Raw genomic sequence first — 18,152 nt, 5'->3', positions numbered from 1 at the left:
GGTGGTATAGAAATGTAGTGCAGTGGAAACCTCCTAATGTATATGAAAGTCATTCAAATAAAGTCTGCAAATAATGGAGGAGACAGAGACCCAATTGGCTGTCTCCTATCACCAAGTGAAGCTTTCAGTACCAGGACTAAATTACATCCAACTGAGTTATTGGTCAAAGGGATCCCATAGAAATCCTCAAACAACCCAGAATGTTGTTAACACAATAGATTGCTTTCCACAAACTGATAGAAAGGTGCCCTCCTAAACACAACACCCACACAACTCATTGAATATGAAGAAGTAGTGATGGTGTCTATGTAGAATTTTTACCCCCTCTGTTCCAGTGCCTTTGGTATGGTAAAGTATTCTTCAGGCTACCAAAAGATAGATGTAAACACCAATCCAGGCACAAACCTTTTGATCTACAATGTTGTCCTGCCTGCAACATATGCTGAGGATATGGTGGTAAAAATCTTGTGGTACTCCCTCAACATCTGATTTGACTCATGGGCCACTCCACAAGAAGGAACTCATAACTGACACTGCTTGGGTGACCCAGAACCAGAGACTAGATAGCCCATGACCTAGGGTAAAATCAAATACTACTGGTTAAAAAAAAAGTAGTGATAAAAATGACTCCATATGATATTCTGTTATATTCATAGATCAGTGTCTTATTCAGCCATCATCAGAGAAGCTTCCTTCTGCATCAGATGGGAACAAATACAGAGACCCACAACCAGACATTATGCAGAAAGACCTTGGAACATACAACCATAAATGTGATATCTTCATCAAATCCCTCCCCTCAGAGCACAGGGCATCACTTGGAAGTGGAGGCAGAAAGAATATAAGAAGAGCCAGAGGGGATGGAGGACTCCAAACAAGCCTCTTTAAATCAACTGAACAAAGTTCATATGAATTCACAGAGAATGAAGCAGCAAGCACAGAGCCTACATTGATCTGCACAAAGTCCTCTGCATACATACTATAGCTTTCAGTTTAGCATTTTTATTCGACACCTGAGTGTGTGAAAGAGTGAGTCAATGATTCTTGCCAGAATTCTCTTGGGCTCCTTTTCTTCTGTTGGTTTGCCTTGTCTGACTTCATTGTGATGGTCTTTGTTTTATACTATATTTTATTTTGTTATAATTGTGGTGGCAGGCTTTGATGTCTCTTTTGCTCAAGCTTCCCTTAAGTAGTCAGTTGACTTCTTGTTGTCCACAAGATGTAGTACTCTCAGCTCCAGGACCACATCTGCTCACATGCCGCCGTGTTTTCTGTTGTGATGATAATGGATTTAACCTCTAAAACTGTAAGCGAGCCACCCAAATGAAATGTTTTCTTTATGAGTTGCCATGGTCATGGTGTCTCTCCATAGCAATAAAATCTAAGACAATCTCCAAATACTTAGCTATATTTTCCTGTCTTTTTTTTTTTTGTTGTTGTTTATTTATAGTTTGGCTCTTCTTGTCAGAGAACAGACTATGATTTTTAACAACTTAGAAGTTATTTATGTTTTTATTAGGGTTTAGATTTCTGGCCACTTACTACTGTATACAATGTATTATGATCACATTCATCCCCTATTGCCATCACAGTCTCTGACTCCTCTTACCTAATGCTGCCGCCCGTTTCTTCTTCCCAGTCAGTTGCCTCCTACTTCTGTAGTTTGTTTATTTTTTTAAGTCTTGTGGTGTTCACTGTCACTGTGTGTTTATGATGTCAACACTCAGGATGCAACTTATTTCAGTTTCTGTCGTATAGGTACCTTAGCAGAATGTGTGTTGTGCTGTTACATGGTACATCGTGTAAATGACAATCAGGTTGTTAAAGTCCTTTATATTCGTTAGAATTTTATGTCTATTTGTTCTAAATTTTGTTGAAAAATGTGAGTTAATTTCTCCAAATACACTTGTGGATTTGCCCATTTCCCATTTCATGTTTGCCTTGCATTTGCAGAATGTAGCTCTATTTGTTTTATACACATCAAGATAATTCTATTTGGTGGACTGATCCTTTTAACAATCTTTTCCACCATGACTAATATTCTTTGCTCTAGGTTGACCTCATATGATATCATTAGTATCATCTAATAGATGTTTATCCTGTTTACCTTTAATTAATGTTTGCATACTGTGCCTTCTTTCCCTCTGTTTACTTTCAAGTTGTCTGAATGTCTCATAGACAATATAAAGTTGGATCATGCTTTATAATCTATTTTAATCTTTGTCTTTTAATTTGCATAATTAGATTATTTAGATTAAACATAAATGCTGGTGCAATTTGGGTTTAACTACTGTTTGTTGTTTTTTCCCTTGGTATTTATTTCTGTTCTCTCTTTTGTATACTACTGTGGGTTATTTGAACCTATTTTTAGGACTCCAGTTTTGTGGGTCTATAGTAATGCTTGATGTTTCTCTTTAAAATTTTAACTTATTTTTAATAATTTTTCAAAAGTAAATTATGAAACTCAACCCTTATGCTATGGATTTTTTTTGTTATTGCTATGGGTAATTTATTAACTCACAAAACATATTAGGAGATAACAGGTTTTACTTTCATTGTTTCTGTTAAACACACAAGGGTTACACTTCCCTGTGTCACTTTACCATCTCCCATTATGACATGTTATGAGTATTTCACCTTTAAAGCATTTTATAGCCTTATTAGTAAGTACTATAACATTTTGCTTCAACAAGCAACTTAGACATCTCAGAAAGAAGTAAATGCTTGATACATTTTAATGACAGCAAATTGTGATTGTGTAAGATAAGAGAATTATACATATATCTTTATTCATATATGAATAATATTAATGAAAAATGTTCAGGAAACTAAAGTTAATATAAATTATAACCTTAAAGAAAATCTCAAAAAGAGAAAGATTATCATATTTATAGGTACTTTTTGCTTAGTCTGTTTTTTCTTAGTGATGTTTTTCTTTCCTTTAAAATTATTTTATCATTTTCATTTTGTTTTCACAATGTTTCCTTAGCCATTATTTTAAGGTAGGCATACTGGTAACAATTTACTTAGTTACCCATAACTTAAAAATATTTCCCTTTTATTGCTGAATAACATTTATACTGGCTAAAGATCTGGGTTGGCAATTATTTTTCTTTCATCACTTCATAAATACTGTACCATTTTCGACTATTCTTGTTTTCAAGGAGAAATCAATTGTTCGAATACATTTTCCTTAAAGTTGAAGCTTCAGTTTTTCCTGGCTGCTTTTAAATCTCTTTCCATTGTCTATTTTTTTTTAAGTTAAATTATGGTTTGTTTGGGTATAGGCTCTTCTGCATCATGCTATTTAGATTTCCAACAGCTTATAGAATCTTTTATTTTTCTTGTTCAGTTTGAGAAGTTTTCAGACATTGTTTCTTTGGGTACATTTTAGTGATTTCCTCTTCTTGATATGAATGTTATATCTTTGGATAAATTCCAGAAGCTCCTGACACTCTTTTTTTTTTTTTTTTTCTTAGCAGTGTACTATTTGTATCTCATTCAGAGTGAGTATTTTCTTATTTACTCTGTCAGCTGGCTCTTCTGTTTCAATGTTGAACTGTGAGATTTTTTATTTTTATTTTTAAATTTCAGTTATTTCAATCCTAAAATTTCCATTTGGTTCTCCTTTGCTTGTGTTTTCTGTTTCTGGTCGAAGACTTTCTATTTGTGCATCTCATTGGCTCATTGGAACATTTTTATCATGTTGCTTCACAACCTTTGTTAGGTAATTCTAATATCTTGTGTTTTAGTATTGGCATGTGTTGAATGTCTTTTGTGGTTGAGAGATTTCTTATTCTTCACTTGATGGATGATTTTGTTTCTGCTTAAAAGTCGAATGTTTTCTGATTGTTACAACCTCCCCTCCCCCAGGTCTTTAAATATTCCATCTTAACTAGGCTAACTTTAACCGTGACATCATTCTGATTGGGGAGGGAGCCAGTACTGTGCTTTGCACTACACTCCAGAATGTCCACTCAATCTCTGCTGAGACTGGATGATTGCAAGACTGGGCAGGTCCTCACTAATGCTACACAGCACTGGTGATTTAGTGTCCACTGCCAGTCTCCATTGGTAATATTGTAAATGGACCTAGAAACTCCCAACAGTAATAAAGTTTCCAGATTCCTCTCTAGTGTTTTCTGACAGCATCCTGTCAGGTGGAAGAGGCCCACAGGGGGCTAGATATTAGCTGAAGATATTTATTTTTATCTTGCTAGACTGTTCTCCTTAAAAAAGAAAGGGTGGTAGGTTTTGCCTTATCTGTACTTACTTGTGTAATGGTTTCTTTCTGTACCAATCTGAAATCCATAAAGTTAAAACAAAACAAAACCAGAAAACAAAACAGGAAACTTGCCAGTGACCATCCTTGGACTTGAAGTCTTTAGCCAGTCTAACTTGTGACCAACTCTGATAGTCTTATGGTATATATATATAATTATTTTAAATTTATATTTAGTGATGGCAATAGGAAAATTATGTCATGTATATTACTTTTTAATACCTTTTTGTCCATTTTCTTTTGGCAATTTATAAGCCTTTTCTTTGCAGCTTGCCAGTTACATATTAAATTTGTGCTGCAGCCAATATGGAAAAATGTCACTAATGCAGATGTCACTGTGCTGTGTAACAGTTGCCTCTAAGATTGCAACATTTTGTCCTGTAGGAAGCTTCTTAAGCTTAGAACCTAAACAGCTCGAATAGCTTCAGGAAGTCCCTGAAACTGACCAGATTCACTGGGCCCCTCTCCCTCTGTCAGAGTCAACACTAAAAGGTGATCATTCCCCCCAGACAGAAGGAATCTGAGCTGAAAAGAAGACTCCCAGACAAGCTAGGCTGCAAAGAAGACTCAGAGATTAGACTAGCTGCCTAGAAGAAGCAAAACCCAGCAGAGCTGTGGGGAAGAGGCTTTGACCAGCTGAGTCCCTTTGAAAGGACACTCTTCAACCCAATGAGCTGCCTGGAGGCTGGGAGTGTGCTCCAGGCTTCCCAGCTTTTGTGAGCTGTCATCCATGCTGGGTGGGCCTTGGTTATGCAGCTGTTTTTGAGTAATTTCTGCTCCTATAAGTAAACCTTCTCCCATACTCCTGTAAGTAACCCCAGTACAACTCACTGGTTCATGAAGTTGGACTTTGGTTGTATCCACACTATGGTTTGTTGGGGAATCCTTATCTGAGATTAATAGATATGTGTTGCATCTTCCATGAAAAATTTTGTCATGTACCACACTGGTAAGTTACCTTTGAGAATAAATATATTTTAAGATCTTGCCAAATGAAAATGTAGATAACTAGTTCATGGGTTCTTGACATACATATATGTAGAGAACACATAAAAGGATATACAGACAGCAGTATGTCCCTGCTAACTTATAAAAATTGTCTTTATTTGAACTGGACAGTTGTCAGTATTGACATTTAGCAATAGCCTCTTAGGATGATTGTCCTAAATCCCTTGTTAATGGTGCCTGTTGTTTTAGGTCATTTCTCAAGAACTTCCTTAGAGTGTATGTCTTGTTTTAATATGTCCTTCTCCATGTTCCTGGGATAATTCTACACAACATTAGTTCTCTGATGTATTTCTGAAGGTTTAAGATAATTCCCAGTTTTATGCACTTTGTTTTAAACATCTTTCATCTTCTCAGATTCTCCTGAAGTCAAGCAAAAATAAATATGCATATTTTTATAGAGTTTTTTTTTTCAGCTAACTCATATAACTTATTTGAAAACTTACTTTCTTGGGCTGTAACCTAAAGGAAACTTGCTTGCATTTGCTTAAGTTCATTGAGCTTGCCTGGTTAGGTCTCAGGCTTTCTAGAATTGCTACTGATACATGCACTGGCTTTTCTTAAGAGGAACTATGCTTAAGCAGAGATATGTAACCAGAGAGTGAAAATTTTCCTGTTAGCACTTTTCTCTGGAGATGCTTTTGAATTTATTTTCCATCTGGAAGACTTTGCTGAGATAGAGTTCATAGCAGTGCATCCTTATGGCATACATCAGTGTCCTGGCACATAACCTGCCTGTAGATAGATTTCATCTGAACTAATGGGAAGATAAATGTGTTTACCTCTGAAGCCAGTGCTGTTCCTTCCCTCAAATTGCTCTGTCATTTAAATACAAGGCTCAAAGTATAAAATTGCACCATGGACAGACTGAGAGTAACAAACACATAATTTTATTAATCATGTCTTTGCAAATTAAAATGACATATCAGAAATGTATTCCCCAGATTATAGTGTAATAAACAACCCCTACATCTTGCAATTTGTTTTCTGAAATGTTGGCCACTTCTCAGGAATAGATGGATTGATGGCTGTACTAGTTCTATCCAAAGTACTATATGGAAAAATAATTATTTTGTATTTCATGCAAGCTTCACAGTGCCCCATACTACTGATGGTATCTTTTGTGAGTCACAATGAGATTTACTACTAACAGCCCAGAACCAAAATAAACATTACTAAAAGACACACAACACCATGACTTCAGGTAGTCTAGAGCACTGCCCAGAGCAGGTTAGCCCTGTGGGACTCATCAACAGAGAGACTCTATGACTTCGTCAACTTGTCTGTTTGGAGTAGGCCAAGCATGTAGGGGACAAAACGGTGTTGCTTAATAAAAATAATTGTTTTGGGATGTCTTTATAGGCTTATTAAACATTAGGTTAACAGTTTCAGATTCCAAGGAAAGAAAGCAGGACACACTCTGATGTTTCATTTGAGACCAAAGTTTGTGTCCCTTAGTAAATGATCATAATTGACAAGGTGACAAGGCAAACTGGGAACCCCTCCAGCTTTGGTGGTTGGACCATCTATGTGCATTTCTTAGCACATCAAAGTGCTCAGGTCATCTGTTTATAAGTATCAAGACAATGTTATATCAGTTTCCATTTCTAATGCAGTCTCACTTCAGGGATAAACTGGCTTTGTATGGTAGTGTTTATTTTACTTATTTCTTCTGTTCCTTGTTAAAGCAAAATCTAATGTGTGATGAATTTGATTTTTTGTCAGGCAGACATTAGTAGATACTTAACATGAATTAGCTACTGTATCTTTCATGCTTTTTAAGAAGAAAGCATTAGATTAACCTAACTACACACGGGGGAACTGTAATTCAAAGAGGTTAAATACTTGCCCAAATTCTGACAGCTGATAACCACATGACCTGTATTTGATGAGTTCTATGAAGAAACAGATGCTAAAAATTTACAAAGATAACAATATGGTATTCAGAGATTTAGAAGGAGGAAATGAATCAGAGCAACATTCTAGACTAGAGCATCACAGAAAGTGATGCTGATTGGCTTCAGGTGTCAAGGACATCCAATTTAGAAATAGCACAAGGTCTGAGGTATGGATGATGTAAATGTAAGTGATACAGCTGAGATGGGAAAGGTACCCTGGCAGCTACAAGCCACGGAATACCACAAAGTGACATCACACAATAAACCTCACACAAGAGATTTATTGGGAAAGACAAAAGATGGTGGCTGCCTCTGCAGAGAAGCAGCAGGGAATTCAGCAGGAGATGGGTTTATATAGGGCTTCGGGGCAAGGGGAGAAGATTTTCTGAGTGGATATTTCCAGAGTGGGGTGTTGGTGGGTTTTGGAACTCAGGGAGAGGTGGAATTTCAGGACCAGGGATTGGTGAAGTTTTGGGGGCTCAGAGATAGGTGATATTTCAGGATCAGGGCCCTATTCATGGGTTTGGGGGCTCAGGGATTGGTGGGTTGTGGAAGGTTTTCAAACCTGGAAGTGGACTCAGACTTTTACCCTATAGTAAAGAAGCCCAGAGAGTGTTGAGGACTGCTTCTTACAGGAAGCACAAAGGTCTAAGCCCTCAAAAGGGAAAAAATTATAGTGTGCTCAGTAAGGACAAAGAAGCCAAGACAAGCAGAGGAACTGTGGGGAGCAGTGAAGCAGAACAAGATAAGGGGTAAAGGTGTGGTTTGGTAAGGGGTTTGCATTTTCATTGAAACCAGCATCTTGACGCTGCATGGCGTCATGCATGGTGTCATGGCGCTGCATGACCAGCATCTCTCTGATACAATTGTCCTTCTACACGGCTCTTGTATGAGATGGTGTTTTCATTGACAATCCCACTTTGCAGACGGGGGAGCTGAAGTCTAGACCATGAAATAACAATAGGAACACAAGGGCAAATGACAGGAACAACATAATTGGGTAATAATATAATCAAATATATAATCGTAGGAAATGTCACAGGACTGATGCTTTTGTGATTCAAAAACAATTATTTTGTGGTTGTGTAGGAAATACAGTGAAGGAGTGGGAGAGAAATAAACAGTTTAGAAGAAACACTGTAGTTCCATTTGCTTCCTATGGCTGCTGTGCATAAAGTGGAAAATGAAACTCAAGAGTGTCTAGCTTCTAAAGTGGATGGAGGAGGTAGAATAAGATGAGAAATTAATAGAGGTCTCCAGATTTGTACTGGAACATCAACTAAGAACTTCATAGTGTTACTCATGACAGTGAACACAAGGGAAGGCTGAGGAAGCAGTTCATGTCAAAGCAGCTTGGCTGTGTGAAGAGTGTGATGATTCCTCAGCAGTCAAGGGGCCATCCTGGGTAGAAGATGGATTTATGATGCTTGGTCCTTATTGGAGATTGGGCAGAATGCTTTGCCATACAAGGGCTTTGGGGAAAGCATCTCTGTTTCCATAAGTAAGTCTTGAACCAAAATTTGGGTGTGTTTTGATAGAGGCCTGTGCAAGGACTTTCTGTTCTTTTCTTTAATTTTTTTTTATTGCAGAAGGAAAAAAAGCTTAGATTTTTTTGATATAGTGTCCTTGCCAGTGTGAGCATAAATGGGTCTGTTGTTTGGCATTTTTCTTGCTGACCTGAAATCTCAGGATCTGGGGTTTTGTTGCACTTGGCATCTGTCTGTGCACTTCTGCGGAAGTTCAGGGCGAGTGTTGCTTTCAAATTCAATGTAGCATGCCCACGAGGACAGAAAGGGTATAAGGTGAGTGCAGATTCCTCATGGATGGCAGTTGCTCATGCAAAAGTATTGTTCTCAAAGACAGTTCAAGCCTAACGTATTTGAAATGCACAGTTCTAACCTGGGATTGTCTGTGTGTTTCTGGTATCAATAATTTGACGATCCTTTGTGTTCTGTCCCAATGTGTAGTTTGTTTGATTGTGCCTGTCCAGTTTTTTTTCCCTTCAACTGAATTTCTTCTCTAAACATTTAACAAAATCCCAGCACAGTGTAAGTAGGATTGGTAGGCTTGCCTTACATTACTGGTTCTTTATGAAAAGTAGAAGTCGAATAGGCTTCTCTTCCTGAACTCCAAAATAGGAATGCACTTTGAAATGAGAGAGCCATGAGAGCCGGCAGCAGAACACCTTCCTCTCCTTTCACCTCTTTTCTTCAAATAACAATTTCCTGTGAACAGTCAGAGCTATTTTCACAGCCTCTAAGCTGCCTATATTTGAATATTGTAATGTCACTGAAGTCAGAGTGTTTCTTGTGATTATAACTGACAGTACATTTTTTTTTTTGTTTCTTGATGGTATATAAAATAACAATGGACGTTACTATGGATGGTATTTTGTATTAGTGAAAATCCCTAGCTAACAAGGTCAACATGATAAATTATAAGGAACCAATATACACAGAAAGACAATGGACATTCTCAAGTCAATATTGAAATTAGTGATATGAATGAGACTGGTGGTTGGATATTCCTTGATTTTGATGCCTGTTTAGATAGATGACAACACACCAATTTTATTAGTGATCTCCAAAGCATTTATACCATGACATGTATGTTATTTTCTTAAATACTTATATTAACTATACTTAAATGTAAACTCTGCAAAGATCTAATTTATGTTACATGCTATAGAATTTATTCTTTATTACAGTTTATCTTAAATCCCTAATGACTTTCCAAAGGCAAAAAAAGAAACACAAATGAAATGTCTTAATCAAAATCTGTAAAGCCTGGATCACCTTTGCTAATTAGACATTCAAGAATTATAGCCAAATTTGAGGATGCTGAAATACAAAATTAAGACATATTGTTCTTTTAATGTTTTAAATATTTAACTATTGATGGACATTTTACTCCAAACACTTTATTTCTGAAACCTTGCCAATAAACTCTTATGTTCTTCTCTTTTCAGGTATGGCTTAGCAAAGACAATGTGACAAATAGGAGCATTTGGGCAAGGTAGGACATTTGTCAATATCAGGTCTAGGGGTTACAGTGTTTGCCCCAGTCATGCTACTGCTCTAAAAACCTTGACACCTAGTCCATCAATATGCCCATAAAGGACAGTCCTATTTCTAAGGTGACAGTCTATTTATGCCAGTCCAGTTGGCTAGCAAAGCCGCCTGTGAAATGCACTAGAGAGGAAGGGTGAGAGGCAAGGGTATAAATTTCTGAAGATCTCAAGAAGCTTAACTTGTGAGCCAAGTTAGATATCATTCTCCCTTTGAAGACAACAAAGGCACCTGGTGGACGTGCTTCTCATCACTCTCACTGATCAACAAAGGCAACTTATTTACAGAGGTCCTCCTGTCACCACTTGACTAGAGAATACCTTGGCAGGGACTAGACTACCAGCCTGCTGTGGGATAATGCTCTTGTATACTGTTTAATAAAATGCTGATTGGCCAGTAGCCAGACAGGAAGTATAGGCAGGGCGAGGAGACATGAAGAATGCTGGGAAGAGGAAGAGCAGAGTCAAGAGTTGCCAGCCAGACTCAGAGGAGGCAAGATGACAAGGCAGAACTGAGAAATGGTACCAAGTAGTGTGGCTAAACATAAATAAGAATTGTGGGTTAATTAAAGTGTAAGAACTAGTCAATAATAAGCCTGAGCTAATGGCCAAGCAGTTATAATTAATAAAAGCTTCTAAGTGGTTATTTTATAAGCAGGCTGTGGGACCATGGTTGGTTAGGTGGGACAGAGAAACCTTGTGACCACACCAGATCTTTATGTTGTTCCTCCCAAAATGCCCTGCATGATGTGGTGGATGGATTCCACAAATGCTGCCATACTCCTTTAAGGAAGCAGACATTTTCTATTTACTCTTTCCCTCATAGATTAAGTAAGTTTTTCACTCCATGCTTGGAGTCATGACCAGCATCAGGATGGGATAATACAAGGAGCTTTGGCTAGAGAAAAAAATCATTCAGCATGATATTCCAGTTTTATGAAATAATAACAGCAAGAGGAAGGTTATTTTCTCTAGTTAGTATATCCCATTTAGTTGTGTCCCAAAGGAGGTGATTGGTGAACCACCCTTCCCATCAGTAGAACTAAAAAAAGGCAAATGTGGGCTTGATAATCCTGTAACCATTCTGCCAAGCAGCCCACATTCTCAAAGTACAATAAATTACCATGGATGAAAGTGCCATATTTATCTACAGAATGCTGGCTGTATAAATAAGGCTTTAAATAAGTGTTTTGCAACCTGTGGGTGGTGACCCCCTTGGCAAACCTCTACCTCCAAAAATATTTACATTGTGATGTAAAGCAGTATAAAAAATTATAGTTATGAAGTAGCAATGAAAATAATTCTATAGTTGGGGGGGTCACCACACGTGAAGAACTGTATTAAAGAGTCACAACATTAAGAAGGTTGAGAACCACTGCTTTAAAGTCTCTACCAGCCTCTAATTTTCATCTCATTCACTATGTTTGTGGGAATTTTGCCACATACATAGCTCCATCTCCTGTCAGGGCAAAAACCTGGCCTTAATGGTAGCCTGGGAAGCAGCCATAAAGAGAAGGACTGATACCTTTTGGGATGTACTGGAAAATGATTAGTCTAAAATACCATGAAGTAGAGATGCTAGCTGAGATCTTTGAGGAACTTCTTTTTTGCCAGCCAAGTAGCTGAGAAGCCAGGGGTTAGTTCTGTATAATGGAGGCTTGGATAAGGACACAATAAAAATCCTGTTTTGAACCTTCAGAGTTCTTTGTTGACTTGGCCATTTGTTAGTCTAAGAATTTGTAACAACAATACTAATAATGAATATAACCATCACCTCATTCTTACAAATACTAATGGCATCATGTCAGGGATGAAATGGTAAATAATGTTTATGTGATTTATACATAGGCACTGAGTTGAAAAAAATGAAAAATGACTGTCTACTTCTGGAACTCCAAGTTAGTAAATGCCTACTAACCCTAATTTTTTTCCAAATATAATTTTGGAGTTTGGAGTCACAGTAAGTCTTTAGAATGTACTTTCCAGATTTGAATTTCAGGTAAAATATACTTGTCATTGGTTATTGTTACAAACCAGTGATTCTTTATATATGACTCTAAGTTGTCTTAAAATATGCTACTGAGGTTTCAATAGTTTATTTCACAGTTAAAAGTTATGTGGCATCTGTTGAAAGATGATAGATTCTTATGTGAGCGATTCTTAAGGTATGCAATTTCCATGATTTCATTTTGAGTTGTAGGTTTTCAGAAATGAAATTACACCAGCATTTTTGCTGAAGTTGTACAAATTTCTAATTTTGCTGAGTCTTATCTTTTAGTATAATTAATACTGATAAAAGTATTTTTAGAATGTAAATTTTATTCATATTTATTCTGATTGCCTATGACCATTGCTTCTCACCATTGCCTTAAAAGTGATACTGAAGTGTTAAGCACACTGAAAGATTTAGTGGATTAGATGTTAGCAAATAACTTGGAAATAAAACATAGATATGATATGTCTTTTCCTGGATGAGTGTAATGGTTACTTTTGTCACACCATAGATAAATAGGAGGCCATGTTTATGTCTACCTGTAGACCCTGGGTGTTGATTTGGGTAAGCCTTACATATTTCTAAGTTTATAAATGGAGACTTTTAACCAGGGGGGTGTTTATTAAGTAAATAATGGGTGGGAGAAGTGGACTGAAATGTGTATCATCTGGAAAGGGAAGGCTTCAAGACAAAGGAGAGTTAGATATTATGGGAAGGGAAACTTGAGTGCCTTGGGGTCTGTTGGAATTAAATTTCCCCATCAGCTCTTTCAAAATCCAGAGGTTTTGTGATGATTGTTTTCCTACTTTCATGGTTAACAGAAGATGGAGTCATTGGAAATCCCTTAGAATCTAGTGTCTAAAATTTGAACAAAAAACTAAAGCAAAGGATGAACTTGGCAAGAACAAATGTATTTTCTTTTGCCGTGATGGATTTGATGGATTTGGGACAAGTTATTATTCTTTTCTGAACATATGTATCTCTTCAAAATTCATCTAGTCTCAATTGCTTTCTCAAATCAATCACCAACATGATGAGATGGTATAGGGCCTTTGAGGTTATTTGGCCATAAAAATAGAGCCCATTATAAGAGAAGTTACAGACGACTCTATTGACTTTTCTATGTGGGAACATAGTATAAATAGTAAACTTGAACCTCCAAACTTTAAAAAGTTGTGAAATAAATCTGTAAGTTCTCAGTTTATGGAATTTGACTATAACATACAGAGATGAACAGTTACTATGTATTTAATTTAAGGCATTTTCTGTTTCCTCTTAGGCTTCTCTCTGATAGAGCCAAGAAGCAGTTGGACTAGGGTCAGCTGAGCCCAGTTTCTGTTTTTACTACAGCAATACTGGCCTAGTGGCTCTTGCTGTGTTATTTTGTGACAAAAATAACATTTTGTTTATTCACCTATATTATCTATTAAGGTGCTACATACTCTCTGTGGTTATTTGTGCTTGCATTATGGACCAAGATTGTGTGTTGTTTTTATGTATTGTTTTTGAAGATTTTTTTTGTCTTACCAGCATCTTCCCACTTACATGGTGTAGGGTGAGAGTTTTTCCATCAGTGATGCATGCATTTGAAATCAGAATTTCTGTAATAAGAGAATTGTTAATGACAAATTTTACGACGATACTTGGACCTTACAATGCCCATCTCTGCACTATTGCTGATGACTAGATAACTTCAGATTATATTTGAATGACTCTTCCCAACATCCTGTTCTCTTTCCTTCTGTGTGTCTGCTGTAGGGGGTTCGTTCACACTTGGTATATTTCTCACTCGCTGTCCATCTTAGTTGTGGCAAAGTTTCTCACTAAACCTGAAGCTCAGTGATTTTGTTAAACTGCATGGCCAGCAGGCCTGGGGATCGTACTGTTTACCATCACCTACCACTGGGGTAAAAGAATCATCTGCTGCACCTGGCTTTTTATATTGGTTCTTAAGATTTGAATGTAGATCCTTGTGCTTGTACAACAAATTCTTCACCATTTCCCAGGACCCTAGTCTATGTGTTTTTATTTAAAGATTTATTTATTTTATGTGTATGGGTGCTTTTCCAGCATGCATGTATGTGTACCATTAGCATACATTGCCTAAAGAGGCCAGAAGTGGGTGGCAGATCCTTTGGAGCTAGAGTTACAGATGGTTGTTAGGTGCCATGTGGGTACTGAGACTCAAACCTGGTCCTCTATAAGAGTAGCAAGTGCTCTTATCCACTGAGATGTGTCTCTAGCCTCATCCAGGATGTTATTTTTACAATTACTTTATTTTATGTGTATGTATATGTTTCTGAGTGTTTGTAAGTGTATTACATGCATGAATGAGCCAGCAGAAGGTGTCAGATCCCCTGGAAACAGAGTTTTAGGTGTTTGTAAGCTGACATGTGGGTACTTAGAACCAAACATAGGTTCTCTCCAAGAGAAGTAAGTGGCTCTTAATGGCTGAGCCATCTCTCCAGCTCCATCCAGCATTTAAAAAACAAGACTTGTTATATTGCAGAAAGAATTAAATAGGAATTGGATAGCTTGCATGCTCTCACTTCTGGGTTCCAGCTGAATGAGTGATTTACCCAGGGGACATATCACAGACAAGGTCTGAAGAGAATGCCTTGGCACATAGTTTCTGGTGTGAATGGAGTTTTCGCACGTCAACTTACGCAATTCTGCGTATATAACTAATAGTTATTCTGTCTCAGTCCCTTTGGTTCCATGTTCCTACCCCAATGTAAGAAGAAGAGGCATATTTTTATCCCTTAAGCATAAGAAAAAGAGCACTCTAGAAGTGAGAGTGTTAAATTTTTAAATCAAATTCCGAGTGACCCACTGATGAAGCTAACGTTTTCTGTGTTTGAATTCCTTACATTTAATTTCCTCTTGCTACTAGTTTTAGTTTTTAGTGTTTCACTTCTGCTGAGGACACTGGAAGCTAAGCCCCTTTAGATTCACGGTACAGGGGAGCCTTCTTTTCATGTTACTCCTCTACAAATGGACAAAGAAACCGAAGTCAACTTCCATGGAAGTCGGTTTATCGTTTCAGTCAGTTATGGCACACGGGGGTGTGAGCAGCGAGAGAACAAAGCTGTAATAAACCCTGCCCTCAACACCACCTCTCTCAGCCAGTGCAGTCTGGCTCATGCTGCCCCATATTGGCCGAGTTGTTCTTCCAAGTGCCATCAGTAGCCGTGGGAAGGAACTCATCTCATTTCACTGCCCTCTTCGGTCATCATTTTAATCTCGGGTCCATGTTATTCTGTTATCAAACCATTCCCTTTATCTCTGAATTTACAGTTATCAGATTTATAAAAGTGACCCAGAGGCCTGGCCACTGTAATAGAACTGCAAGATTTGGTGCCGAGTTCATGAACAGCTCTTTCTGTGTAAAAGCCTCTTCCACCTCCAGTCTCAAATAAATTTAGCTATAAATATTAAATATTAAACATTCCTTCAGCTATAGGCAAATTTAATGTTAGGCTGTAGGATCTTGAGAGGTGATCTAGGCACATTTATATATAGAAACTTTTTTACAGTAATGACTTTTTTAACCTTTAATATTTCAGAGAAAAGCACAAACAGAGCTCCAGCAGAGAAGAACATAAAAAACAAGCATAAACAGAAGATGGGAAAACAATGAGGAGGGATCTGTTACTCTCTCAACATTTTTTTTCTGCTCCTGGAAATATATTTTTTTTTAAAAAAAAAATACAATGTATTGCAATTACAGTTTCCCCTTCCTCTATTCCTCCCAATTCCCCACCTCCCCACATCTGCATCTACCCTCTTTCTGTCTCTCGTTAGAAAAGAAGTAGGCTTGCAAGGGATACTAATAAAATAAGATAAACAAAAGCAAACTGGAATAGAACAAACAAACAGAAGGAAAAGGGTCAACGAAAGCGCACAAGAAACAGATAGAGGTGCAGAGACCCACTGTCTCACATCCAGAGATCACATAAAATCACAAAGATGAAGCCCTATTATATACACAAAACCTGTAGGGGAAAAAAAGGAAAACTGAATTAAAAAAAAAAAGTAAAAGGAATTTTTTAAAAGCCCAGACACAACATTATGAGACAAGAAACCCAAAGATGCCTTTGAGTTCATTTTCTGTTGTCCTTCTACTCCTGGGCATGTAGCCTACCCTTAAAAGTAGTTTGTTTTCTCAGTGAGACTCACTTGGGGAAAACCAGTTTTTCATTTGCAAATGGTTATCAATTGGAAATAACTTGTTGTTATGGGGAACCATGGGTCCAGTTCTCCTTTCAGCCCTAGGAACCCATGTGGTACAGACTTCCGTAGGCCCCATGCATGCTGCCTCAGTCTCTGTGAGTTGTTATGTAATTCTGTCCTGTTGTGTCTAGAAGGCCTTGTTTCCTTGGTGTCTACTCTTTCTGTCCCATCTCCTGTAGGGTTTAGAGGTGAGTGTTGTGAGGTCTTTGACTCTCTGCATATTGTCTGTCTGTACATCTCTATATTTCTTCCCATCTGCTGCAGGAGGAAGCTTCTCCAACGATGGTTAAGCAAGGCACTTATCTACCAGTATGTGGGAAGGTCCATGCAGGATTTACAACTGGCAGAAAAAAGATCAATGTGAGGTAAGAATGAAACTCAGATCATCCTGATTTTCATAACCAGTGCTGGGCTGAGGCTTTATGGATTATGACCTAGATCATTGTGCTTTAGCCATATTTCAGCACAGTACAAGTTCTGGAAAAACAAAAAACAAAAAATAAAAAAAAAACACATAAAAAACCTTTTCCTGATAACAATTAACTCAGTCCCAAGTACACAACACTTTACAGACACGTTTGCATTGAAATTCTTTACAAAGTACATCTGGCATCTTTCACAAGAATGGATCCTGTTGACTCAGAGATAGTTTCCAAGATTAGGGTATAGGAAGATTGACTGAAGTAAACATAATGCCTGTGGGTGTCATGATTGGCCTGGTCCAAAGATAACACAGAAGACACTGAGGCTGCTGGAAAATACAAATGACATCTCCCAAGGTTGGGTTTTATGATCCAGAAGTAATGATCAAGGATATAAGGGAAAAGGGCCTGGGATAAGTAAAGCATAAATGTTGGAAGATATGGAAATGACCTGGCTCAACAGGTAACAAAGGATTACTAGGTGGTAAACTGCTTTTTTCATTAGCATTCTGGGAAAACAGGTAAGTACCTCATTCTATTGAAGAGTTAAGCTGTGTGTTTAATTTTCTTGGCTTCTCCAGTGCTTATCGGTGTGCACAAGACCTTTTATACTTTACATGAGTATAGCAGAATATAATTATGTCTTGTTTGCTACATTCCTTTAGTATGTGGTTTTCTCCTACATCCTTGGGTTATCTAGTTTCAGTTCATTGGTTACACAAACACTGTGGGTTGTGGGTTCTATCTCGTGGAGCCTTAAAATAAAAAAGATCAAGTGTCCTTGTGATAGCATTGAGCATCCCTTGAGTATATGCCCAAGAGTAGTATCACTGGGCCTTGGGGTAGATTGATTTCCAATTTTCTGAGAAACCGTCATGCTAATTTCCAAAGTGGATGTACAAGTTTACACTCCCGCCAACAGTGGAGGAGTGTTCCCCTTGCTCAACATCCTCTCCAACATAAGCTGTCATCAGTGTTTTTTATCTTAGCCACTTCCTCAGCTGTGTTCATAGCAGCATTATTTGTAATAGCCAGAACCTGGAAACAACCTAGATGCTCCTCAACAGAAGAATGGATAAAGAAAATATGGTACATATAAAAATGGAGTATTATTCAGCTATAAAAACAATACATTGTGAAATTTGCAGGCAAATGGATAGAACTAGAAAATGTCATTCTGAGTGAGGTAACCCAGACTCAGAAAGACAAACATGGTATGTACTCACACATAAGTTGATACTATAAGTGAAGC

General features: G+C 37.6%; 1 long non-coding RNA gene across 1 annotated transcript; it reads left to right on the top strand.

The window, feature by feature from the left end:
* Positions 1–10,134: 10,134 nt before the first annotated feature.
* On the top strand, positions 10,135–16,837 carry LOC114694762. Its single transcript, XR_003734753.2, has 3 exons — positions 10,135–10,200; positions 12,757–12,809; positions 16,743–16,837. It is a non-coding gene; the product is annotated as an uncharacterized LOC114694762 (long non-coding RNA).
* Positions 16,838–18,152: the final 1,315 nt, after the last annotated feature.

The sequence above is a fragment of the Peromyscus leucopus genome, chromosome 19, assembly GCF_004664715.2.
Source record: "Peromyscus leucopus breed LL Stock chromosome 19, UCI_PerLeu_2.1, whole genome shotgun sequence".
In the NCBI taxonomy this organism is placed as follows: Eukaryota; Metazoa; Chordata; class Mammalia; order Rodentia; family Cricetidae; genus Peromyscus; species Peromyscus leucopus.
This window is presented reverse-complemented; position numbering and strand designations above follow the sequence as displayed.